Source organism: Eptatretus burgeri, chromosome 5 (genome assembly GCF_056783735.1).
Source record: "Eptatretus burgeri isolate ZD-2024b chromosome 5, Ebu_testis_v1, whole genome shotgun sequence".
Lineage (NCBI taxonomy): Eukaryota > Metazoa > Chordata > Myxini > Myxiniformes > Myxinidae > Eptatretus > Eptatretus burgeri.
Genome location: NC_140965.1, coordinates 23,391,525 through 23,418,649, shown reverse-complemented (window position 1 = coordinate 23,418,649; position 27,125 = coordinate 23,391,525). Strand labels below are relative to the sequence as shown.

General features: G+C 48.5%; 1 long non-coding RNA gene across 4 annotated transcripts in view; it reads right to left on the bottom strand.

Moving 5' to 3' along the window:
* Positions 1–27,125, bottom strand: part of LOC147026064 (uncharacterized) — a 135,521-nt gene that overhangs the window by 65,562 nt on the left and 42,834 nt on the right. The window contains exon 4 of one of the 4 annotated variants that reach the window (XR_015058104.1): positions 17,849–17,956. The exons of 2 other annotated variants lie outside the window; for them this stretch is intronic. This is a non-coding gene — a long non-coding RNA (uncharacterized LOC147026064). Of the gene's footprint in view, positions 1–16,286; positions 17,957–27,125 lie in introns of those variants that run through there. One more of the 4 variants, XR_015058101.1, reaches the window with a different exon arrangement.

Sequence of the window (27,125 nt, the reverse complement as noted above, 5' to 3'; positions counted from 1 at the left end):
GTGACATCATGGCTAAGCGTGAAAAGAAGATTTCGACATTTAATTGCAAAATTACCTACTTTATAAATCGGAAATCGGAAAAAGACACAACGCATCGATTTTGTAGGGTATCAATAAGCATCGAGCTGGTCTCAGTGCTTGGGTTTCCATTTAAGATGTATTATATGTCTTTCAAAGAACATAAATCAGCTTTGACAAAGGGAGGACTTTTGAGTTTTGAGATTTTTGTGAACATCTAAACATATCAGGTTTTTTTTGAACTTTGAACTTACACTTGTAAACCTCTTCTTTGTTAATACATTCCATTCTTAGGTGGTTATATTGCTGTTATTTGGGGGAAAACGATCAACTTTTCATTTGTCATTAATAGGGGGACTTACATTCAATGGTACCTTGCCCAAAAGCTTCCACTTGAAAGGTTTGTTGTCTGTACTTCAGACAGGATAGCCAGCTTTCCCGTGAGAGTGAAACATACTCCTGCACAATGCAGCATCTCCTGATTATACTCATCTGACAGCAATTGTTTTGTTTTTTTAAGACTAAAGTGAATAGACAGTTTAAAGTGCCTGAATCCATCACAGCAAGAATCCATACTGCAGTCACAGCACTCTGAATCCACAACGTGATAAAAAGAAAAAGTAAAAGTTCGTTAAACTTCATCGATCTCACAAACAATCGCATTCTTCCACAAGAGGGAACCACCACTCTTGTTTTGAAATCACATTTGACCTCAATGACTGATATTGTTCCGAATTTTTCCTTCCTTGCAGGATGTCCTGAAGGTATCGACCTTCTGCTCTAAGCTGTCGAGCCTGGGTTCGAGTGTCCTTCACAAAGTTATCACCGGCATATTGAACAAATTAAAAATTCCTGTTCGAACTTCTTGTGTCAGAGTGGCAAGCAATCCTGCATTGTAACAAACTATTGTAAAAAAACTGCTTTGGCAGCACCGACACTCTACATCGAGCATGGTACACTGAATAAATTAATCAATGAATGAATTGCTCTTCTTGTTTAATAAATAGTGATAAATGTTTCATGTTCTAATTGTTAGAACGTTAAATAAATAGTCCACTTTCTCATACACTACTCCCAACTCCCCAAAAAATAGTTACTCTCTTTCTATACCTTGTGGTTTGTTTCTCTTGTGTTTTGTCATTTGTCCGACATGTTATGTTACCTGGTTAGTGCTCTCGCTGGTGGGATGGCATATGTGATGGGCAGAGCTGTCTTTCACTGTCTACATTTCCTGGTAAGAACATATAACAAACACAGCACTGAGGTTCATGTGTACCTCTTACAAGATGGCTCCAGTACATAACGAAGAGCATGAGACAAAGGTACAGGGGCGTTCAAAATGTTTTGGGACCAAGATACTCACCATAGTCCAAGTAAGGACAACCTTATATTTTCCAATAGATGAAATAGATATGATTTGTATGAAAACAAAATTTTTATTACAAACATCTACACTTCCATATTAACCAACATATTAGCATTCCTGGGACTGTTGCAGCTCGTTCCGAGACATTTTTTGAATGCCCCGAGTGTTGCACTGGTTGGCCACATTGTCTTGTCACCCCTTGTGAAAATTGTGACAGTGTCAATTGCCTTTGTGTGCAGAGTGTTAATTCCTTTCCTTTTCCCCTATTTTTCATATCGAATGAACGTAACCATGTGAAGTGAGACTTGTTTTTAATCGTATCACCCCACAATCATATCAGCATCATAATCGTATCACCCGTCCGTGAAGTGCTGATTGTTTTCAGCATCATAATCGTATCACCCTTCCCTTGAATAAACACCAGGTGGGTTGACTCAGCCTGTTATCTTTCCAAGGTCAGCAAAATGAGTAGCAGTTTACTGGTAACAGGGGGCACTGCATCAGCAGCGCAGCCACACCCCCAGAAAATGAGCATCTAAACTGCCACAAGCTGCATACATACATTACATAAATAAACAAACAAACAAACAAACAATTAATTCACAGTTTGTGCCATCTATATATTATGTAACGTTATCTCCACCAAACTCACAACTCTCTGTCATGGTGACCCAACGAGCCATCCACTCCTCTGTGCGGTACGTAATATATGGACTCGCCCATTCATAAAGCCGACAGGTACAGGTACCGTAAGTTTAATTACTCCAATTAACCGACTTTTATGGACGTTTTTTTTGAAGAGAACTTCAGATCCCATCATCCAGAAAAAGAAAACACGTTTAAATCACAATAAATACAAATTCATGACATATTAAAAAACAAGCACATTGAATGATGTTTAAAAAAAAAAAAAAAAAAAAATTCCCCTTATATCCATCAGCTCCGAAATTAAAAATATTAAGATAGAAAACGTAAAGCGCTGGAACTTGAGTCTTGGATCCTCAACTTTATTTTAGTGTTCATACAAACACACGACATCATAATATCGTACTCGGTAGCGTCCATACCTCCACCAGGTGAACAGGTTACCTTTTGGATCCCACTAATAGGCGAGATCTGGATTCAGACCTGAACCCAAATCGAATCGGCTTGTTCTTGTCACCTTCCCAACTCATCCAGAAAGATTTGTCATAATTCGTCCACAACTTTCAGACATCTCAAGCTATATGTATATGGTTTTTGGTCCCATCTGAAGTTTATTGAGTGAATGAAGTTCTTCTCAATGGTGAAGTTCTTGCAATAGACAAACTATACTTTATTGAGTGAGTAATACGTGCAATCTCCACCCGCCCGGAGGGAAGCCACTATGCTAGTAAAGTCATATTTCTAACCTCGCAGGATTTCTTTCTCTTTCATCTTTTTTCCCATTCTCTTTCGAGCATCTGGCATGGAATGTCTTCAAACAATTAGAATCGAGGATTGTTCACGACTACCTTGGTCTGCATAAACGATACACAGATAACATTCATCACATGCACATAGACACGAAGGAGTAATTAGAATTACTTACTCCTGGATCCTCATCTCCATTTTTAATGGCCTTCCTTGCTGGATTGTTTTCAGCATCATTGGGGCGAAAGGCCATATATTGATCTTCTTATGATCCGTTGTAAAACATCCTTTCATACATCCCATAAATACTCACTCTGAGCTGCACGATTGTTATTTGGTTCAACACTTGATTCAGGTTACCTGGGCATATCGAGGAGTATGTTCACATTGACCAAGCCCGTGCATCTGCTTCTGCTAGATTGTGATGTAGCGTCAGAGTGAGGCCTCGTTAGGTTTCCTTGAAAGTAAGAGCTAGTTAGGAAAGTTGTGCAAAGTTTGAACAGTGTACAACAGGATGATGGGAAGGTAGTGCACCTTCCTTTAAACTGTCTGCAGGTGAGTCATAAGTCCCAAGACATGGTTTAGCTACTTATACAAGATTTGTTTATACCATGTATTTATACTGTTTTCTTTTTTTCTTCCAGATAATACAAATAATACATTAAACCAATATGTCAGACGCCAGCCCATTTACAGTGGAAGAGAGGCTGGTGGCAATGGTGTGGTACCACAAGAGGAGAAACGCAAACAAGACTTTGAAATCGCATATGGATGTGCTCGATGTCTAAGGAGGTATTGTAATTGTTGTATTAGTGTAATATTTTATTATTACTGCTGTTATTATGTATTACTGTAATTACTGTCATATGTTATTACTCCTGGGCTTATGGCTCACCCCGTCATCTGGTTTCGATTCCCAGCCCAATTATAAACTATGGGATTGGTGTTTCACAGATAGGGCTTTGCATCACAAAGCGCTTTTGTCTCTCGGATGTACATTTAACCGAGTGTCACGTCTTCTCTCGTTAGTTGGTAGATGTGATAAAGATCCCACAGTGTTTTGGCGAAGAGTAGGAAGGATATTGCCGGGCACGATGGACAAATTAAAAAATCCCAGCCAAGTTCAGATGAACGTAAAGCCTGGCGAGTCGCTTCATGAAAGACTTGGGCCAAAAACATTCCCCAGGCGATCTCACAATTTAAGGTAGGAATGAATGGGGCCAGAGTGGAGGGGTTGCTAATGAAATGCAAAAGGAAGCTTGCTTGCAGTGGCACAATTACCAAGGAACTACCTGTGTGCTGTAATACAGGTTCAAGCGCATAAGAAAATGCATGGAGATGGAACTCGTTGCGATTTGGCAAGACGCTGCATGTCCTTAGCATGTGACACTTTTTGATGAACGAGCACCATGCAGTCCGAGATCATATAATTCATGGAAGAAGGGGGCTTGTGTTATTCGAGTTATCTTGCTCATCCAGGCATCACCCGAGGCCATACGTGGTTGAATTTTTCATGGAGCTTTTTGGAAGGAACAATTCAGCCCTGCGTAATTTTGTCGCACGAAGGGCGCAAAACGTCCGTCGTTTTAAACAAGTGAGAAGTCTTGTTGTAATGACCAAAATGATCTCTCCTCAAACAATTCAGAGCATGGCTGAGTTTAAATCACTGCAGGACTTTTGAAATGACATGATCTTCACCAGAATACTCAACGCGTACACGCAGAAACACCGAACAGCAAGTTTCACCGGGGCGGCCTAACGTATATGCCAGATAAGGATTGCAACCTAAAATGGCTCACTAAAGGTTCTAAAACAAGCCAAACATACTTGGAAAAGTACCTGCGAGAAAGGGGAGCGCATCTGTGCAATGAAAGATTTGGAGAACTTTCTGATCAAATTGCCCAAAAAGTTGATTTCTTTCAGTCTGTACAGCAAAGATGCCCGGCGATGATGTGGGCCCATGCAAGGTCGTGTGGTCGGGCTGTGGACCGGCGTGTTTTACTCGACCATCCCTGTCAGTGAGTGGACTTTGAACCTTGCCAGATGACCTCATATGAACATGGCAGGTTTCGTGATTTATTTAATGGAGTCTGTAATCGAAAAGATGAAGCAGCCATAACCAACATTCAGGTAGACTTCCCAGAGGGAGACACCATATCTCATTTAGTTGATTCTTAACACAGATGGGAAGGTCATATCTGGGGGTTGTCAATGCACAGGGTAAGTTTAAAATGATGATATTTACTCTTAATTATGTGTGGGAGGAGTGGAGTTGGGGTGGGGGGTTGGAGTGGGAGTTGTCTGGGCTGTTATTTATATATATATATATATATATATATATATATATATATATATATATATATATATATATATATATATATATATATATATTGTTGCGGTTTTCGCGCCCGCCGGCGTGCTGACGGCCACGCAACTCGAATCGCGGCACGTCGCCCACCGGACGGACAATCCAGTCGTGACCCTCTCGGACTAACGCCGGGAACCAGTCACGGGTGGACCTTTCGGTCTCACCGCGATCGAGCCAATCAGCCCCCGCGTGGGATAGGGTTGCTCGCCAAATTCGACCTACCTAAGTACCCACGCGGAGGGTAGACCGGGCGATCGCACCTCGCCGCTGGTCGACTTCGGACACGGGCCACTTAAGCGACCCGTTCCGTACTATCGGGATAACCGAGCGGTGTTATCGTCGACCTCGACGGTTCGATTAATTATCGGGCGTATTCAGCCCACTACCAACCCTTTACGTGAAGCAAGATGAGGATTCAATGGGAGAAATGACGAAGCGAAGCGGGAAACAGTTCAACACAAAAGCACATTTATTCGCGGCACACGGGAAGCACACATTCATTTCCACCAAAAGCACACAGAAAAAACACAATTCCATTTACACAAAAAGCAAATATAAAAGCGAAGACAATGCAGAGCTAATACCGACTACCGAGCACACGGCAACACTTATACAATTCTACCTCACAGACGGCGCCGACAACACATACCCAAAACCAAGGAAAGAATACCCTCAAGGATGAGGCGGGCCTGAGGCCGAGACCGGGTCGCGCCGACCCGTCTGGTGATGAGACGCGGAGCGGCGATGGCGCCCCAACTCCGCGGACCTCGCGGACAGTGTCTGGCAGGGGGTGGGAAAGGGGCCCCCTTGGTCGCACTATCTCAGCGCGGGGGGGAAACAGGAGGGGGTTGCTGATGCTCGGGGTATAGAGGATCTTTATTATGTGCGACGAGCGTCTCCACCTCGGCCAGGTCACGCTGTCGGCCTCCCTCGGGTGCAGCTTCCTGCACGACGCGAGCACCCCCTCGTCTGGTGTCGCCGCCTTTCCACAGCTCCGTCCCCTCCGTTCCGCACACGACGAGCAGCTCCACCGCCCGCGAAGTCTAGACCCTCTGCTTCCGACTCTCCTACTCTCCGCCTCTCCGCCTCGGGACTCTCCGACTCTGGACTCTTCTTTGGACTCTCCCCTTCTCCCGTTGGACTCTTCTGACTGACGAACACGGTCCTTTTATCCCCCCGTAGCTTCGCCTTTGACCCCCTCCCTTTGACCTTTCACCTCGCTCCCCATTGGCCCGAGAAAAAGTGGGCGTGAAGGCTTTTTGATCCACAAATTTGCATATATCGATCGTCCTGGAGGCGGGGCCAAATCGCCCCTCGCTCACCGATTGGACGGCAAAAAGTGGGCGTGTGTCGTTTTTGATCCGTTTTTGAAGCACAAAATCCGTGATTTTGTACACGCTGTTCGACGCGCGCCCTGCACGAGTCCAACACCGGTACCCACAGCGGGGCAAGAACGGTGGCGATGCTACGGTTGCGAGGTGTGACGTGAAGGTCGTGGCGGTTGTGGTGAAGCGGCGTTGTGGTTGGTGGTTGATGTTGTGGTTGTGGTGGTAATCATGGCGGTTGGTCCAAATTAAAGATAGTAAAAGAAAAACGGCTATCCTGAAGAGTCGCAGCACGCATAAATGACATGTATTCCCACTAGACAACGGGTTTGGGCCTAACTACACATATACTTGCCGAGATACCTCACCTAAGGGACCTGAATGGTGGTTTGCGAATCTGGTAACCACAACACTACCCCCTCCCCTTTTTACAGACTCGTCCCGAGTCGTCAAATTTTCGTGTGCCATCATGTGTAGTTTTCCCCTAGTACATTTTACCTACGGATCCCTGAGTGCGACATTCATGGTATTCGTGTCCCCAAAATAAATAACCTGAGGGCTGCGTAACTATCTAAACAAACTCACTCACACGGACGACTTCAATAAAATTGCCGGCGCTAGACAGACATGCCGGGGGCGCACTCATATTTACAGTACATCTTAACCTTAACTTACAAATTTTACACTAAACCATGGCCCAGGATCACTGAACTCTGCAAAAGAAAAGCAGTTAACAAGGAGCCAGGCTGCCCGCATGCAGTCTCTGGCTCAAACAATGCAGGTGACAGGGAACGTGGCAGGCTGCTCACACGCAGTCCAAGGCCTTCCCTTTTGAACTGAACGCAGTGAACCACAACGGTGCATGGGCTGCACAAACGCAGTCTCCGTGCCAGCTCAAGTGGCACACGCAATGAGCACAACGAATGGATGGATGAACACAAACACGGTGCACGGGCCGCCACTGCAGGCCCGTGTTGTAGCTGCCAACGGGGCAGTTCTTGCAGCTTGCAAACTGTTGCCTTGATCCTGGCGCACATGGCAATGAACAGGGGGGGGCAAAGCAAAAATTGAACGGGGCTGGTGAACAGGGGCAGTGGGCATGGCATGGCAAAGGCAGCAGGCAAACACAGCCCGCAGAAGAAGGCCGCTGCAGGCAAACATAGCGGGCAGATGAACTGGCCGGCACAGGCCTTGAAGCAAACACGGCCAGCCGATGGCACAGGCCTTGCAGCAAAACAACAGCTGCCGATGAAGTTGGCCGGCCTCCGCCTTGAAGCAAAACACGGCCAGCCGATGAAGTTGGCCAGCTCTTGCCGTTCAGTGGAGGTTGGTGGAGGGAGTGCGGTGGTGCTGGCCACTTGGAGGGCGGGCTCGGACCTACCTACCTGTCTCCCTCCCAACCTATCGCCTTTGCCTGTCACTGTACATACCCACTCCCTTAATTTGTCAAACCCCAATTTAGCCCCAACTTATTTTTTTATTGTTTTTATTTTTACTTCCCCACTATAAATCGTCCCCTAACCCCCTTTATCGTCCTTGTTCGGCTAACCTATTCTGTCACCTAGCCTACTCCCAACCCCTACGTTCCCTTCCCAGAGGGGAACAAGGGAGAGCTAACGTCCTGTGTCGAGGCCCAACGAAGCCTCAGAATGGCCTCCCCAGAGTTCGGCGATCTTTAACCAAAGTGGGTCCAGCGGCCCACAACGACAGCGAGGGGATGGATGGTGCGGAGGGGTACATCTCCTAATCTACCCTAACCATTTAACTGTTAAACTACCCCGGGGCTTTCAACAAGCGCCTCTCGCTTAAACTATTGGTTCTAACAACCCAGATTCCCGTCGCCTGTGTTGGTGTCCTTACAATTTCGGGCCTCGCCCCCAATTTTCTCTCCGTGCCCTCACACGGTCTCCTGGCTGGGACACGTGGCTCCCTTTGGCAGGCACGACCCTCTGCCGATTCTCCCGCTATGGCACCCCCGGGCACTACACTGCCTCCGAGCCTACCAGCTCCCTAACACCGGGGAGTGCCCCCCATGGCACCTCCCCTGAAACGCACACGTGGCAGGCCGGCCTCCCGGGCCCCTTTCCGAGGGTCACCCGTGCCCACAACACTGCCCACGCGGCTAATGGCGCTCCGGGCCCCCGCACCAAGCAGGCGCACCCGTGCCCACTACTCTATCCCGGCCCCCCCATGGGCCCATGGCCTACCGCGGCCGACTAGCCTGGTGCCCGGGGTACCCACTCAGCGATACTCACCTTTCGCAGCCACGCTCCCAAGCCCGTCAACAGGGCTCCTGCACCCCTCCAAATGGGTCTCGAGCCTACTTTCCCACCAACAACAAAACGACCTCCATTTTTCAATTTGACTAACCCAACTAACTCAATCTACACTGACCCCGGGGTCCCTTGGGCGGGAGTCACTCCTCCCCCCAATCACTCATCGCACCATGCATTCCCCATTCACTCCATTCACACAGACCCGCTGGCCTCACTCACTCACCAAGCACATGCCTCACAACTCACCAACTCTTCAACACACACACACCACTGAACTCTGCCATCCTTCTAACTACATCCCCTAACTAACTCGTGCTCCCACGTCGTCCCTTATACTACAGCACGTTCCTTTTAACACTACGTCGCTAAGCTACGTCAACTCTACACATCCACAAGTCTGTCACTGTCTCCAAATAAATCATTTTATTTCCCAACCTAAATCTCGCTACAATCCCTCTACCTAATCCATTCCACGGACTCCATGAGGACTTACCCCTGCCCCATGGAGTCGGTCTAACTAAGCTAACCCTTCCCCCTAACTAGTTTTCATCCTGTGCCCAGGTCAAGGGGGTCTTCCACCCCTTGCCCAGGAATCCTGTACACCCGAAAGTGAGGCTTGCTTTTTTTTTTTTTTTTTTTTCATGCGCAGCACCTGCGCGGCAACTCAGAGCTCGCGCACTTTGCACCTGCCCGTGACGTCATGCAGCTGCACGTGTTCCTCGTTCCTCCTTGGACGGGACCATCCGGCAGAGATACCCCTCCTGCCGGATTCCAACCACACGTGCAGCCATGACGTCACCGTGCGCAAAAAAAAAACACAAGCCCCACGTCTCGAGGGGTTTCCCACGCGAACACATGTGCTTTGCCCGTTGGAGCTGAACACACACGATCGCGTGGAGAACCCGTCCGGTCCAAATCCATTTACCTGCCTAAACTTTGTCCGTCCGCGGGATCGGCAAATCCACCGCGTGCGTTTCCGGACCGAGACTTCACTCTCGCAAGCGAGCACGTGGTGGTCTCGTGCGTTGCACAGCACGGACCTCGTGCTCGCGGCTGGGTGAACCCGGCCCGGTCCCCGAAACAACTACAGCCGCTACCCGGCTTTCTTTCTTCACATGTCGCCGTCGTCGCCTCCATTCCACACACGCATACCTGCGTGTTACGACGCACACAGTCCACTCCATCACATTCACACGGGGAGACGCGGCTGCGTGCTCCCGCATGCCAACCGACATCTCCCTCACATACCGCTCTCTCACACACACGGTCTCCCTTGCACACAGCGACCTTGCACACGGCCGTTCACTCACGCGTGCGGGGGCACTCACCCGCGGTGCCTCACCCACACACCGTCCCTCGCTCACACACGCGGGGGCACTCAACCGCTGTTCCTCATCCACACTCCGTGCCTCACTCACACACGCGGGGGCACTCACCCGCGGTACCTCACTCATACACACGGCGACACTCAAACACGCGGTCTCTTCCACACACCGTGCCCCACTCATACACGCGGGGGCACTCAACCGCGGTGCCTCATCCACACACGGTGCCTCACCCACACACGCGGGGGCACTAACCCGCGGTGCCTCACTCACACTGGCCGTTTCATCCACACACGCGGGGGCACTAACCCGCGGTGCCTCATCCACACACGGCGTGCTGGGAAGCACGCACTCCAGCACCATCGCCACCACACCACTCACACACGGGGTCGCTTCCACACACGGGAACGCACTCACGCCTTGCACCACACACACAGGGACAACCACACTGGGGATTCGTGTCCCCACAAGGGTCTCCGGGGCCTCTATACCCCCCAAGCTCTCCAAGCACCTGTCCACAGCACTCGCCCCCTCAACCTCGCAAAGCACGACCGAACTCACCTGGTCGTGACTCGCCTCAAGGGGGCATACTCCCTCCCCTCGTTCCTGGAGGAGGCCATCCAGGTGCTCGCACTGGGTCTCTACCCAGTCCGCCAGCTCACCCCCATTGTCCTCCACTACCTCCGTGTGTGTGTGCGCGTCACTTACCCCGTCCTCACCGTGCAGTCTCTCCTCTATCGTTCCCTTCCCGGCTACCGTCACTGCCAACTCTTCACCCTTTACCTCCCTTGTCTCAACTATTATTTCCTTTGTCACGGCCTTCATGCCCGCCTGCAGGCATCGGCCCATGTTCTGCGTCTCCCCCCGGAGCTTTTTCATTTCTTCCTTCATGTTTGCTTCCATTCCGTTTATTTGCTTGTTCATTTCGTTTTTCATTTCATTTGTATTTGTATCCATCTTTTCGTTCATGCCTTTCATTTCGTTTGTATTTGTATCTATCGTCGTTTTCACTTCATTCATTTGCTTGTTCATGTCTTTCATTTCGTTTGTATTTGCATCCATTTTTTCGATCATTTTCGCATTCATCTTTTCGTTCATTGCCGCCAGCATGGCGCATAGCTGGGCCATGTTGGATGCACTCAGCTGAGCCGTTTCGGCAAGGGTTGGGGAAGGGTTTTGGTGGAGAGGGGGGGGGAGGTGTCATACTCTGCGGCCGCTGCCGCACCCATTTCAGGTTCTGGGTTCAGTTGGGCGAGTCCGTGTTCCTGCACAATCAACATTTCCTGCTCGGGGATTCCATCCTGGACCATGGATCCTACACATTCTACATCCATTTCTAATACCCCCGGCTCCCGCTCGCCTTGAGACGCCATCTTGCTTCTCGTGAAGGGTTAATTTGCTCGCTCGTAATTTGGAGGGAATCGGGGGTCGCTTCTCTCACCCCTGGACCGATTCCCGTGAATTTAGCCGGAGACAGGAGAGCCCGTTTTCCTGTTCTCCGATAGCAGTGCCGCGAGGAGGGCGATGAATTTGTATCGCACGACCTGACACCAGTGTTGCGGTTTTCGCGCCCGCCGGCGTGCTGACGGCCACGTAACTCGAATCGCGGCACGTCGCCCACCGGACGGACAATCCAGTCGTGACCCTCTCGGACTAACGCCGGGAACCAGTCACGGGTGGACCTTTCGGTCTCACCGCGATCGAGCCAATCAGCCCCCGCGTGGGATAGGGTTGCTCGCCAAATTCGACCTACCTAAGTACCCACGCGGAGGGTAGACCGGGCGATCGCACCTCGCCGCAGGTCGACTTCGGACACGGGCCACTTAAGCGACCCGTTCCGTACTATTGGGATAACCGAGCGGTGTTATCGTCGACCTCGACGGTTCGATTAATTATCGGGCGTATTCAGCCCACTACCAACCCTTTACGTGAAGCAAGATGAGGATTCAATGGGAGAAATGACGAAGCGAAGCGGGAAACAGTTCAACACAAAAGCACATTTATTCGCGGCACACGGGAAGCACACATTCATTTCCACCAAAAGCACACAGAAAAAACACAATTCCATTTACACAAAAAGCAAATATAAAAGCGAAGACAATGCAGAGCTAATACCGACTACCGAGCACACGGCAACACTTATACAATTCTACCTCACAGACGGCGCCGACAACACATACCCAAAACCAAGGAAAGAATACCCTCAAGGATGAGGCGGGCCTGAGGCCGAGACCGGGTCGCGCCTACCCGTCTGGTGATGAGACGCGGAGCGGCGATGGCGCCCCAACTCCGCGGACCTCGCGGACAGTGTCTGGCAGGGGGTGGGAAAGGGGCCCCCTTGGTCGCACTATCTCAGCGCGGGGGGAAACAGGAGGGGGTTGCTGATGCTCGGGGTATAGAGGATCTTTATTATGTGCGACGAGCGTCTCCACCTCGGCCAGGTCTCCACCTCGGCCAGGTCGCGCTGTCGGCCTCCCTCGGGTGCAGCTTCCTGCACGACGCGAGCACCCCCTCGTCTGGTGTCGCCGCCTTTCCACAGCTCCGTCCCCTCCGTTCCGCACACGACGAGCAGCTCCACCGCCCGCGAAGTCTTGACCCTCTGCTTCCGACTCTCCTACTCTCCGCCTCTCCGCCTCGGGACTCTCCGACTCTGGACTCTTCTTTGGACTCTCCCCTTCTCCCGTTGGACTCTTCTGACTGACGAACACGGTCCTTTTATCCCCCCGTAGCTTCGCCTTTGACCCCCTCCCTTTGACCTTTCACCTCGCTCCCCATTGGCCCGAGAAAAAGTGGGCGTGAAGGCTTTTTGATCCACAAATTTGCATATATCGATCGTCCTGGAGGCGGGGCCAAATCGCCCTCGCTCACCGATTGGACGGCAAAAAGTGGGCGTGTGTCGTTTTTGATCCGTTTTTGAAGCACAAAATCCGTGATTTTGTACACGCTGTTCGACGCGCGCCCTGCACGAGTCCAACACCGGTACCCACAGCGGGGCAAGAACGGTGGCGATGCTACGGTTGCGAGGTGTGACGTGAAGGTCGTGGCGGTTGTGGTGAAGTGGCGTTGTGGTTGGTGGTTGATGTTGTGGTTGTGGTGGTAATCATGGCGGTTGGTCCAAATTAAAGATAGTAAAAGAAAAACGGCTATCCTGAAGAGTCGCAGCACGCATAAATGACATGTATTCCCACTAGACAACGGGTTTGGGCCTAACTACACATATACTTGCCGAGATACCTCACCTAAGGGACCTGAATGGTGGTTTGCGAATCTGGTAACCACAACAATATATATCCTGGTGTTGGCGCAGTGGTTCAGGCAGTGGCTTGGGATCCAAAAGGTCCTGAGTTCAAGGCCCGTTTGGCCACTGAATTAATACACCAGGGGGTTGACTCAGCCTGTCATCCTTCCGAGGTCGGCGAAATGAGTACCAGTGTACTGGGCCGGTGTATACCCCAGTTAAAATAGGTGTACCATATCCCTGTGTCGTAAGAGGCGACCAGGGTTGCATCAGGAAGGGAATCCGGCGTAAAACATGTGCCAAATCACTATGAGGATCGTATGGATGATCCGCTGTGGCGACCCCGAAAGGGAGCAGCCGAAAGAAGAAGAAGAAGAAGAATAAATGTGTGTGTGTATATATATATATATACATATATATATATATATATATATATATATATATATATATATATATATATATATATATATATATTAAGACCACAAGGGGAAACCCAGAGATGTCAAGATAAGTCAATTTTGAAGAAACTGAAAAACAAAGTTTCAAGACTTTGGTGGACTGTTTAATAACTGTCATATAGATTTCTTTTCCAGTAAAAGGAAGAGTGATCATTGGCCAATCAAATTAAGCATGTAGCATTTGCCAAGCTTCTGTGTTATTTAATTTAAGAGCAAAGAACGAATCAATGTTGCAAACTGACATCACTGGTTATTCCCTTGTTTAATAATTGCCATGCAATTTTAACCCAGAATGTGTAGCAAATTCATGCTTGTTGGTTATTAGCATACATTACATGACTTTGGTGATCACAGATTATTTTTTTCAACATTAAACGGTTATTGTTTTTTTGTTTGATTGGTGTTCAACGCCATACTCAAGGGTATTTCACTTATATGACGACGGATTCTCCATTTCTTACTCCGTACTACTTAATATGATGGAAAACCGGGAGGAAACCAAGGATAAACCACCCCCGCGATAGCCGAAGTCACCTCATGTGACTCCCTCATACACCTAAGCAGGTTGATTGGGTGGTGGGTACATCGAATGAGGATGGGTACTCAGACGCGCTAACCATTAAGCCACGGCGTGGGTCCCATAAATGTCACAATAAAGGTTTGACCAGGCTTGAACCACGATATGCACCAACTACGGAGCCCATGATATAACCAAATAGGCTATTGTAGTGCTCAGAGTTTATGCTGTGAAAGTTTTCCAACCTTTCATTTTTTAGTTTCTCAACTCTGAATATTATGGTGGAACAGTAAACATGAATGAAAGGGAGATACCCAGGAGTAAAGTACTGACAACTCTGGGTTTCTACTTGTTCAGCTTTGACAACACTTGTTTTTTCATTGCACGTCTAAACTTTATACCATATAAATTATGTGACACCCCTGGTTATTTGTTAAAGTAATATTGTGAGAGGAAACCTTATGTTGCCAACTATTGGTAGGTGCAATAACCCTGAAATTTATAAAAAGTGATATCTCTGGTTTTTCCCTTGTGGTCTTCATATATGTATACAAATATTTATTGTTTGTTTTTATTTTTGTATGTATCGTTGAGGCTCCAGGGCCACAACTGGAATTATACTAGATTTTTGCATCTATTGGTAAAAGGAGGGGTAGCGTGTGTGTGTGTGTGCGTGCATGCGTGCATGTGTGTGTGTGTGTGTTGGTCATATGGCAGCTTAGCTGCTGGAGTAGCTATCATTTCTTGAAGCATGACTTTGTCGCTGATGCAGTGCCCCTCTACCAGTACACGCACTGGAACTGGTAATCATTTTGCCGACCTCAGAAGGATGACAGGCTGAGTCAACCCCCTGATGTATTAATTCAGCATCCGATGGGGCTTGAACTCAGGACCCTAGGATCCCAAGCCACCACCCTAACCACTGAGCCAACACCAGGCTACATGTGTGTGTTATATCTATGGTCGCCACTCGCTTGTACTAACAGGAAATGGTGCGAACCCGACTTCTCTCATCCACCGATATTTCATTCAGGAACACAATTATGGTTAACGGCGTTAACCATTTTTAAATTTCCACTCATTCGTATAAATGGTGAAAAAAAAACAATTTCAATTAGATTTCACACTATTAACGCAGGTTAAAAGCACCCGGCGAGCAGAACTGAGTCACTGAAAACACACACAGCGCATGCACGAAAGGCCTCGTTTAACATTCATATGTCAGTTTGAAAGTCCTGTATTGGACAACACACTAGCTATGATGAATGTCACCCCCTTCCAAAGTTTTCACATTTTGAAGCCACCTGAGCTTATTTCATGAAGTTTTCAAATCAAACTTAATATATGGAGTCTTCACAAACTACTCCAAAGCGATAAAGCTAATAAAAAAAATGGAGATAAAATGTGAATAACTTAGATTAACAGAGAAAATCAGATGATTCTCAGTTACATCGGTATTCAAACCCCTTTCCTCATTAACCGTAAATCATTTAAGGAGCAAATTATTTGTTTGAAAGGTTACAAAAGAAGTGTAATAGGTTTCACTTGTAATCAGTGGTTTAACTTAAAAATTAAACTTCCCCACTTATCTAAGGAGTTTAAGGGTGCCACTCACTTGGTCAACCACCAAGACAAGCATGAAGAAGACCAAGGAGCTTTCCAAAGAAGTCAGACATAAAGTGGTGGAGAAGCACCATTCAGGAGAGGGTTGGAGGAAGATTTCAAAGTCACTCATTATCCCTTTAAGTACGGTGAAATCCATCATTAAGAAATGAAGACATACATATATATATATACATATATATATATATATACATATATATATATATATATACACATACATATATACATATATACATATATACATATATATACATATATACATATATATATATATATATATATATATATATACATATATACATATATATACATATATACATATATACATATATATACATATATACATATATATACATATATATATATCATACCACCCAGGCTATACCCAGATCAGGTCGGTCATCTAAACTCAGCAGCCGGGCAAGCAGGAAACTGGTTTGGGATGTCACTGTAAATCCAGCAATGACTTTGAAGGATCTGCAAGGCTCTTTGTCCGAGATGGGGGTTAGTGTTCATCAAACAACAATATTCTGTTCTCTTCACATTGCTGGTTTTTTGACAAAGTTTTCTTCACAAAGCATTTCTGAAAAAGACGCATTTAAAAGTTCATATGGAGTTTGTGAAAAAGCATCTTAATGATACTGCAGGCACATGGAGAAACATTTTGTTTTGAGATGAAATAAAATTGAACTTTTGAACTGGCATTCTTGGTCGGGGGTGAATACTTTTGCAGGCCACTGTACATAAATGATATGCCGGACAAAGACGTTGAGAGATATCAGTGTATTTTTACGTAAATTAGAAGAACATTTAGTCGGCCGTGGGTTTCAAATTATGCCAAAATTAACCTGAGGGGAACATATACAGTAAAAAAAAAGTCTTCCTTGCAAGCATATTTGTACCCTAAAGGGGGAATTAAAGTTCACCACAGTCCACGGCAGTAAACTTCAATTATCGGCAATATCAAATTTGATAATCTGTTTTTGGACTTCATCTTAAGTAAGCGTAACCACCAAGGCCAGAAGTATAACCAGCCATAAGATCCTTTATCTTCTACAGAATATTTACATTTAAACACACTCTGACATTCAAACTTCAAACTCAGCACATTCTGAAATGGTTTGCGATGTCTGTTTCACTAATCAGATTACAGGCCTATTTAGTGCACAGCACACCATAACCAGGTTACAGGCCCATAAATGCTTACTGGAATGTATGTTTGGAATCCCACATCTGACACCATAAATATTGCACAAAAATGGATGCTGAAGTCATTAATATTTCCAACAAATGGTATTCTTGAGGAGTCAACCTTATAAGGTCCATATTCGATGTGGTCCATATTCGACCTGCTGGCATTGCAGCAACACAACAGTTTGTTTTTTTTTTAGTGTAGATTACAGTTTGATTCTGTGAAGTAGGTAAATTTATGGATCAATAAAGGTAGCAATAATTGCTTCTCCACCTCCCTCACTCCACTCCTTCAGCGCTTTCCTTCACAGATTAGAATTTAATGAAATTTGTAAAATTCTTAGAAACGAGCTCATAATCACAGATCCTAAACTCATTCGATGACATTTTTTTTAATGTCGTCATAACCTCCCCAGTTTATGTAAGCATGCATAAAGCTGTATGGAGGAAAGACAAATAAGAGGATGGTACAAATGACATTGTCCTTATGAAACAGGATTCATCTGCAAACAGCACTGTTGTCTGTTCCAACAGCCACATTCAGTGCATTGTTGACAATGTAACTGTGTGAGGGATAATCTTACAAATGAACGTGTGTGTGTGTGTGTGTGTGTGTGTGTGTGTGTGTGTGTGTGTGTGTGTGCGCGTGCGCGCGCGCGCACAAATAATATTTTGAATAATCTGAGCAGAGACGTTGGTACGAATGTGGGAATGAATGGCTGACGTATTAAGATTGTTGTCACCATGTTACCATTCTTGTCATGAAGCGATGCGACATGATCTTCATCATGATCTTGGGTTGATTTTGTGACGTGTTAATTGCTCCAGCAGATACCCTGCCATTCTGTGTGATACCATCCTGTGGTGAAGACCATCAATTACATCATATCGCTGTGAACTGCATGTGAAATCCATTATAAAGTTGTGACGTTATCACTGTGATGTCATAATGCTGTGACGTTTCGTGCATCATGCACTCTACGAAAATGGTAAAACTGTCATTCACATAATAGTCGCCGCTAATTATGCCTCCCCCTATACTCCTATAGGATAGGGGATGCTTATTCTTGTTGTAGGGTTTGTTTCTAGAATTAGCGCCCCCAATTTTTAATGGTACAACATAGTTTCTTAGACCCCGAGGAGTACTAAAGCACCATTTAGAATTTTTTCCTGTACTCTCAACACTTCCATTAAGCCTGGTGTTGGCTTAGTGGCTAAGGTGGCTGTCTGATGATCTTAAGGTCCTCAGTTTGAGCCCTGTTGGCTGCTGAATTAACACCAGGTGTGGTTAACTCAGCCTGTCATCATTCTGAGATCGGCAAAATGAGTACCAGTGTACTGGTATAGGGGCACAGCATCAGCAGCATAGTCACGCCCCAACAAAATTATAGCTAACTGGCAGCCAAACTGCCATATGCAATAATAAGAACACTTCCAATTTCCGAGCTGTATCTCAGAGCCAGTAGGGACATTCGGGATGACATTTTGCATCAATAATGTGAATTCAAAATATGTGAGGTTGACACAATTTTTGTAACCTTGACCTAATTTGTAAGGTCATGACCTAATTCTAGACATTTTGACATTTTCACCAAAACTCGACTAAGGTTTTTCCGATCAGAACAAAATTTCCCTCGCTAGATAGCCGAGATCAAGCCATTTTAATGCTTAATCTACATTCTATATCCCTGCAGGTTAAAGGTCAATGTCTTACAAGCCTCAGAGTATTAAGCCACTATTTTAGGTTTTTCTCCCTTTTTTCTACTAATGTCTGAGGACTTTTTCAGGATGAAATTTTGCTTCAAAAATGGCAATAAAAATGCGGTGGTTGACATAAATGTTTTTGACCTTGACCTAATTTTTAAGAACATGTCCCAATTATAGACATTTTAACATTTTCCACAAAAATTTGACAAGGGTTTGTGCGATCAGAACAAAATTGCCCTCTCTCGAGAGCCATGGCAAGGTGCATTTAAGCTTAATTTACATCATACCTTTCCAGGTTAAAAGTCAAGATCAAATGGTGGTCTGAAAAAAAAAAGTTTTTTGTCTGCTGAATTTTGCCAATGCAAAATCTCAAAGATGTTCTTGCATCTGCTTGCCCTTCCAAGATGTTCTTGCATCATAAAAGTGTCCGTGGATTGCATTTGTACACCTGATATTTGATCGGTGTCCTTGACATACATTTTTTGATTGTGACCTAATTAATAAAAAACACCTTTTTGATCATAACGAATGATTTTCCTCCAATTTCCATGATGTTGAGTTTTATGGATAGATTGTAGATGGAGACACTTTTTTTTTTTTTGCACTCTATCCCTAAATGTTGAAGGTCAAGGCCATATTTTTTTATAACACCATATGGCCATCATTGGATCATCGGACAAGGGTAAATTACAGGCAATCGCCAAGGTTATGCCTCCCCCCAGCCGGGGGAGGCTTACCATTGGTGTTTCGCAGATATCTAGTTTCATGTGTATATTCTGAAATTATTTATATATCTTATCTAAACATTAGGAATTGAAAAAAATGGCACTTTTTGCATCACAATTCCAATTCTATCATATTGAAGGACACCGCACACATCTGGGTTTATTAAACTAGTCGGCCCGTTGGTCCATTGGACCAAATTTTCATTGGTCTTCACGGGCCTTGTAGCACACCTTCCTGATGTGTACTGTTTGAGCACGAGCTTGCCTTTTCACCAAGTCCAGATATCCTTAGGGCGGAGATTATATGTTTGTTATTATTGTCAAATGAAACGACAATTATTATTGTTGTTAATATTATTGGTGTTAATTAATATATGCTTTGTGACAACGTCATGATTGTTTTTGTTATTACCCTCGCCAAAGGAGAGGGTAATGCATTTGGGACCGTTTGTTACTTGTTAATATATATATATATATATATATATATATATATATATATATATATATATATATATATATATATATATATATATATATATATATTGTTGTGGTTACCAAATTCGCAAACCACCATTCAGGTCCCTTCGGTGAGGTATCTCGGTAAGTGCATGTGTAGTTAGGCCCAAACCCGTTGTCTAGTGGGAATACATGTCATTTATACGTGCTGCGACTCTTCAGGATAGCCGTTTTTCTTTTACTATCTTTATTTTGGACCAACCGCCAGGATTACCATCACAATTACAACCACAACCACCGCTTCACCACAACCGCCACGACCTTCCCGTCACACCTCGCCACCGTAGCATCGCCACCGTTCTTGCCCCGCTGTGGGTACCGGTGTTGGACTCATGCAGAACGCGCGTCGAACAGCGTGTACAAAATCACGGATTTTGTGCTTCAAAAACGGATCAAAAACGACACACGCCCACTTTTTGCCGTCCAATCGGTGAGCGAGGGGCGAATTGGCCCCGCCCCCAGAACGATCGATATATGCAAATTTGTGGATCAAAAAGCCTTCACGCCCACTTTTTCTCGGGCCAATGGGGAGCGAGGTGAAAGGTCAAAGGGAGGGGGTCAAAGGCGAAGTTACGGGGGGATAAAAGGACGGTGTTCGTCAGTCAGAAGGAGTCGCGAACGAGAACGAGAAGGAGTCGAGAACGAGAAGGAGTCGGAACGGAGGGGACGAGTGTGGAAGACTGGAGCCCGAAGCCTGCAGTGGCTGGAGAAGCTGAAGAGAGTCGGACGAGGGGGTGCTCGCGTCGGTGCCAGGAGCTGCACGCCCGAGGGAGGCCGGCAGCGCGACCTGGCCGAGGTGGAGACGCACACCAGGGATAATAAAGATCCTCTATACCCCGAGCATCAGCAACCCCCTCCTGTTTCCCCCCGCGCTGAGATAGTGCGACCAAGGGGGCCCCGTTCCCACCCCCTGCCAGGCACTGTCCACGAGGCCCGCGGGTTGCGGGGCCATCGCCGCTCCGCGTCTCATCACCAGACGGGTAGGCCCGACCCGGTCTCGGCCTCAGGCCGCCTCATTCTTGAGGTATTTCTTTTCCTTGGTTTTGGGTATGTGTTGTCGGCGCCGTCTGTGAAGTAGAATTGTATAAGTGTTGCCGTGTGCTCGGTAGTCGGTATTAGCTCTGCACTGTGTTTTCACTTTTATGTTTGCTTTTTGTGTAAATGGAATTGTGTTTTCTTTTTTTTGTGTGCATTTGGTGGAATTGTATTTGTGTGCTTCCCGTGTGCCGAGAATAAATGTGCTTTATTGTTGAACTGTTCTCCCGCTTCGCTTCGTCTTTTCCCCCATTGAACCCTCATCTTGCTTCACGTAAAGGGTTGGTAGTGGGCTGAACACGCCCGATAATTAATCGAACCGTCGAGGTCGACGATAACACCGCTCGGTTATTCTGATAGTACGGAACGGGTCGCTTAAGTGGCCCGTGTCCGAAGTCGACCTGCGGCGAGGTGCGATCGCCCGGTCTACCCTCCGTGTGGGTACTTAGGTAGTTCGAATTTGGCGAGCAACCCTATCCCACGCTGGGGCTGATTGGCTCGATCGCGGTGAGACCGAAAGGTCCACCCGTGACTGGTTCCCGGCGTTAGTCCGAGAGGGTCACGACTGGATTGTCCGTCCGGTGGGCGACGTGCCGCGATTCGAGTTACGTGGCCGTCGCACGCCGGCGGGCGCGAAATCCACAACACTGGTGTCAGGAGTGGGATACAAATTCATCGCCCTCCTCGCGGCACTGGTATCGGAGAACAGGAAAACGGGCTCTCCTGTCTCCGGCTAAATTTACGGGAATCGGTCCAGGGGTGAGAGAAGCGACCCCCGATTCCCTCCAAATTACGAGCGAGCAAATTAACCCTTCACGAGAAGCAAGATGGCGTCTCAAGGCGAGCGGGAGCCGGGGGTATTAGAAATGTATATGTGTAATAATGTAGAGTCCATGGTCCAGGATGGAATCCCCGAGCAGGAAATGTTGATTGTGCAGGAACACGGACTCGCCCAACTGAACCCAGGGCCCGAGGTGGGTGCGGCAGCGGCCGCGGTGTATGACACCCCCCCCCTCTCCACCAAGACCCTTCCCCAACCCTTGCCGAAACGGCTCAGCTGAGTGCATCCAACATGGCCCAGCTATGCGCCATGCTGGCGGCAATGAACAAACAAATGAATGAAGTGAAAACGACGATGGATACAAATACAAATGAAATGAAAAACGAAATGAAAGACATGAACAAGCAAATGAATGAAGTGAAAACGACGATGGATGCGAATACACAGCAAATGAGAAAAGAAATGAAAGAACTACGGGGTGAGACGCAGAACATGGGCCGATGCCTGCAGGCGGGCATGAAGGCCGTGACCAGGGAGCTGGGAATGGCGACTCCACGTGTGGGAGCAAACGAGCTGGGTGGGGGTGCAACGGCTGACAGGCCCGCGGTGGAGGCGGGTGAAAAATAATTCGTGGAACGTGTTGGGCGAGGGTCGTGACGATGACCGAAAGGGAAAAATTAAATGGGGAGACCAAAACGTGTGAGACGAGACACGAGGTGACGACAACAGAAATAATAGTTGAGACAAGGGAGGTAAAGGGTGAAGAGTTGGCAGAGACACGGGAGATGGGAACGATAGAGGGAAGACTACACGATGAAGACGGGGTAAGTGACGCGCACGCACACACGGAGGTAGTGGAGGACAATGGGGTTGAGCTCGCGGAGCGTGTTGGGACCCGGTGCGAGCACCTGGATGGCCTCCTCCAGGAACGAGGGGAGGGAGTATGCCCCCTTGAAGCGAGTCACGACCAGGTGAGTTCGGTCGTGCTTTGCGAGGTTGAGGGGACGAGTGCTGTGGACGGGTGCACGGAGAGCTTGGGGGGTGTAGAGGCCCCGGAGACCCTTGTGGGGACACAAATCCCCAGTGTGGTTGTCCCTGTGTGTGTGGTGCAAGGTGTGAGTGCGGCACCGTGTGGAAGTGACCCCGTGTGTGAGTGGTGTGGTGGCGATGGTGCCAGAGTGCGTGCTTCCCAGCACGCCGGGTGTGGATGGGGCACCGTGTGTGAGTGAGGCCGTGTGTGTGAGTGAAACGGCCAGTATGAGTGAGGCACCACGTGTGAGTGGTGTGGTGGCGATGGTGCCAGAGTGCGTGCTTCCCAGCACGCCGTGTGTGGATGAGGCACGGAGTATGAGTGAGGAACCGCGGGTGAGTGCCCCCGCGTGTATGAGTGAGGGACGTTGTGTGGAAGAGACCGCATGTGTGAGTGTCGCCGTGTGTATGAGTGAGGTACCGCGGGTGAGTGCCCCCGCGTGTGTGGATGAGGCACGGAGTGCGAGTGAGGCACCGCGGGTGAGTGCCCCCGCACGCGTGAGTGAACGGCCGTGTGCAAGGTCGCTGTGTGCAAGGGAGACCGTGTGTGTGAGAGAGCGGTATGTGAGGGAGATGTCGGTTGGCATGCGGGAGCACGCAGCCGCGTCTCCCGGTGTGAATGTGATTGAGTGGACTGTGTGCGTCGTAACACGCAGGTATGCGTGTGTGGAATGGAGGCGACGACGGCGACATGTAAAGAGAGAAAGCCGAGTAGCGGCTGTAGTTGTTTCGAGGACCGTGCCGGGTTCACCCAGCAGTGAGCACGCGGTTCGTGCTGTGCAACGCACGAGACCACCACGTGCTCGCTTGCGAGAGTGAAGTCCCGGTCCGGAAACGCACGCGGTGGATTTGCCGATCCCGCGGACGGACAAAGTTAGGCAGGTAAATGGATTTGGACCGGACGGGTTCTCCACGCGATCGTGTGTGTTAAGCTCCAACGGGCAAAGCACATGTGTTCGCGTGGGGAACCCCTCGAAACGTGGGGCTTGTGTTTTTTTTTTTATGCGCACGGTGACGTCATGGCTGCACGTGTGGTTGGAATCCGGCAGGAGGGGTATCTCTGCCGGATGGTAGCGTCCAAGGAGGGACGAGGAACACGTGCAGCTGCATGACGTCACGGGCAGGTGCAAAGTGCGCGAGCTCTGAGTTGCCGCGCTGGCGCTGCGCATGTAGAAAAAAAAAAAAAAAAAGAACAAGCCTCACTTTCGGGTGCAAAGGATTCCTGGGCAAGGGGTAAAAGACCCCCTTGACCTGGGCACAGGATGGAAACTAGTTAGGGGGAAGGGTTAGCTTAGTTAGACCGACTTCATGGGGCAGGGGTAAGTCCTCATGGAGTCCGTGGAATGGATTAGTTAGAGGGATTGTAGCCAGATTTAGGTTGGGAAATAAAATGGGACATTTGAGGACAGTGACAGACTTGTGGATGTGTAGAGGGGACGTAGCTTAGCTACATAGTGTTAAAAGGAACGTGCTACTAGTTTAAGGGACGACGTGGGAGCACCAGTTAGTTAGGGGATGTAGTTAGAAGGATGGCAGAGTTCAGCGGTGTGTGTGTTGAAGAGTTGTTGGTGAGTTGTGAGGTGAGTACTTGTTGAGTGAGTGAGGCCAGCGGGTCTGTGTGTGTGGAGTGAATGGGGAATGCATGGTGCGATGAGTGATTGGGGGGAGGAGTGACTCCCACCCAAGGGACCCCGGGGTCAGTGTAGAGTGAGTTAGCTGGGTTAGTCAAATTGAAAAATGGAGGTCGTTTTGTTGTTGGTGGGAAAGTAGGCTCGAGACCCATTTGGAGGGGTGCAGGAGCCCTGTTGACGGGCTTGGGAGCGTGGCTGCGAAAGGTGAGTATCGCTGAGTGGGTACCCCGGGCACCAGGCTAGTCGGCCGTGGTAGGCCAAGGGCCCATGGGGGGCCGGGATAGAGTAGTGGGCACGGGTGCGCCTGCTTGGTGCGGGGGCCCGGGGCGCCATTAGCCGCGTGGGCAGTGTTGTGGGCACGGGTGACCCTCGGAAAGGGGCCCGGGAGGCCGGCCTGCCACGTGTGCGTTTCAGGGGAGGTGCCATGGGGGGCACTCCCCGGTGTTAGGGAGCTGGTAGGCTCGGAGGCAGTGTAGTGCCCGGGGGTGCCATAGCGGGAGATTCGGCAGAGGGTCGTGCCTGCCAAAGGGAGCCACGTGTCCCAGCCAGGAGACCGTGTGAGGGCACGGAGAGAAAATTGGGGGGCGAGGCCCGAAATTGTAAGGACACCAACACAGGCGACGGGAATCTGGGTTTATAGAACCAATAGTTTAAGCGAGAGGCGCTTGTTGAAAGCCCCGGGGTAGTTTAAGAGTTAATGGTTAGGGTAGATTAGGAGATGTACCCCTCCGCACCATCCATCCCCTCGCTGTCGTTGTGGGCCGCTGGACCCACTTGGAGTTAAGATCGCCGAACTCTGGGGAGGCCATTCTGAGGCTTGAGTTGGGCCTCGACACAGGACGTTAGCTCTCCCTTGTTCCCCTCCGGGAAGGGAACGTAGGGGTTGGGAGTAGGCTTGGTGACAGGATAGGTTAGCCGAACAAGGACGATAAAGGGGGTTAGGGGACGATTTATAGTGGGGGAGTAAAAATAAAAACAACAAAAAAAAAAAATTAAGTTGGGGCTAAATTGGGGTTTGACAAATTAAGGGAGTGGGTATGTACAGTGACAGGCAAAGGCGATAGGTTGGGAGGGAGACAGGTAGGTAGGTCCGAGCCCGCCTTCCAAGTGGCCAGCACCACCGCACTCCCTCCACCAACCTCCACTGAACGGCAAAGGCTGGCCAACTTCATCGGCTGGCCGTGTTTTGCTGCAAGGCAGAGGCCGGCTAACTTCATCGGCAGTTGTTGTTGTGCTGCAAGGCCTGTACCGGCCAGTTCATCTGCTGGCTGTTTTTCTTCGAGGCCTGTGCCGGCCAGTTCATCTGCCGGCTGTGTTTGCCTGCAACGTTCTTCTTCTGCGGGCTGTGTTTGCCTGCTCACCTTTGCCATGCCATGCCCACTGCCCCTGTTCACCAGCCCCGTTCAATTTTTGCTTTGCCCCCCCCCCTGTTCGTTTCCATGTGCGCCAGGATCTGAAAGCAACAGTTTGCAAGCTGCGAGAACTGCCCTGTTGGCAGCTACAACACGGGCCTGCAGTGGCGGCCCGTGCACCGTGTTTGCGTTCATGCATCCATTCGTTGTGCTCATTGCGTGTGCCACTTGAGCTGGCACGGAGACTGCGTTTGTGCAGCCCAAGCACCGTTGTTGTTCACTGAGTTCAGTTCAAAAGGGAAGGCCTTGGACTGCGTGTGAGCAGCCAGCCACGTTCCCTGTCACCTGCATTGTTTGAGCCAGAGACTGCATGCGGGCAGCCTGGCTCCCTGCTAACTGCTTTCTTTTTGCAGAGTTCAATGATCCTGGGCCATGGTTTAGTGTAAAATTTGTAAGTTAAGGTTAAGATGTACTGTAAATATGAGTGCGCCCCCGGCATGTATGTCTTAGCGCCGGCAATTTTATTTAAGTCGTCCGTGTGAGTGAGTTTGTTTAGATAGTTACGCAGCCCTCAGGTTATTTATTTTGGGGACACGAATACCATGAATGTCGCACTCAGGGATCCGTAGGTAAAATGTACTAGGGGAAAACTACACATGATGGCACACGAAAATTTGACGACTCGGGACGAGTCTGTAAAAAGGGAAGGGGGTAGTGTTGTGGTTACCAAATTCGCAAACCACCATTCAGGTCCCTTCGGTGAGGTATCTCGGTAAGTGCATGTGTAGTTAGGCCCAAACCCGTTGTCTAGTGGGAATACATGTCATTTATACGTGCTGCGACTCTTCAGGATAGCCGTTTTTCTTTTACTATCTTTATTTTGGACCAACCGCCAGGATTACCATCACAATTACAACCACAACCACCGCTTCACCACAACCGCCACGACCTTCCCGTCACACCTCGCCACCGTAGCATCGCCACCGTTCTTGCCCCGCTGTGGGTACCGGTGTTGGACTCATGCAGAACGCGCGTCGAACAGCGTGTACAAAATCACGGATTTTGTGCTTCAAAAACGGATCAAAAACGACACACGCCCACTTTTTGCCGTCCAATCGGTGAGCGAGGGGCGAATTGGCCCCGCCCCCAGAACGATCGATATATGCAAATTTGTGGATCAAAGGCCTTGACGCCCACTTTTTCTCGGGCCAATGGGGAGCGAGGTGAAAGGTCAAAGGGAGGGGGTCAAAGG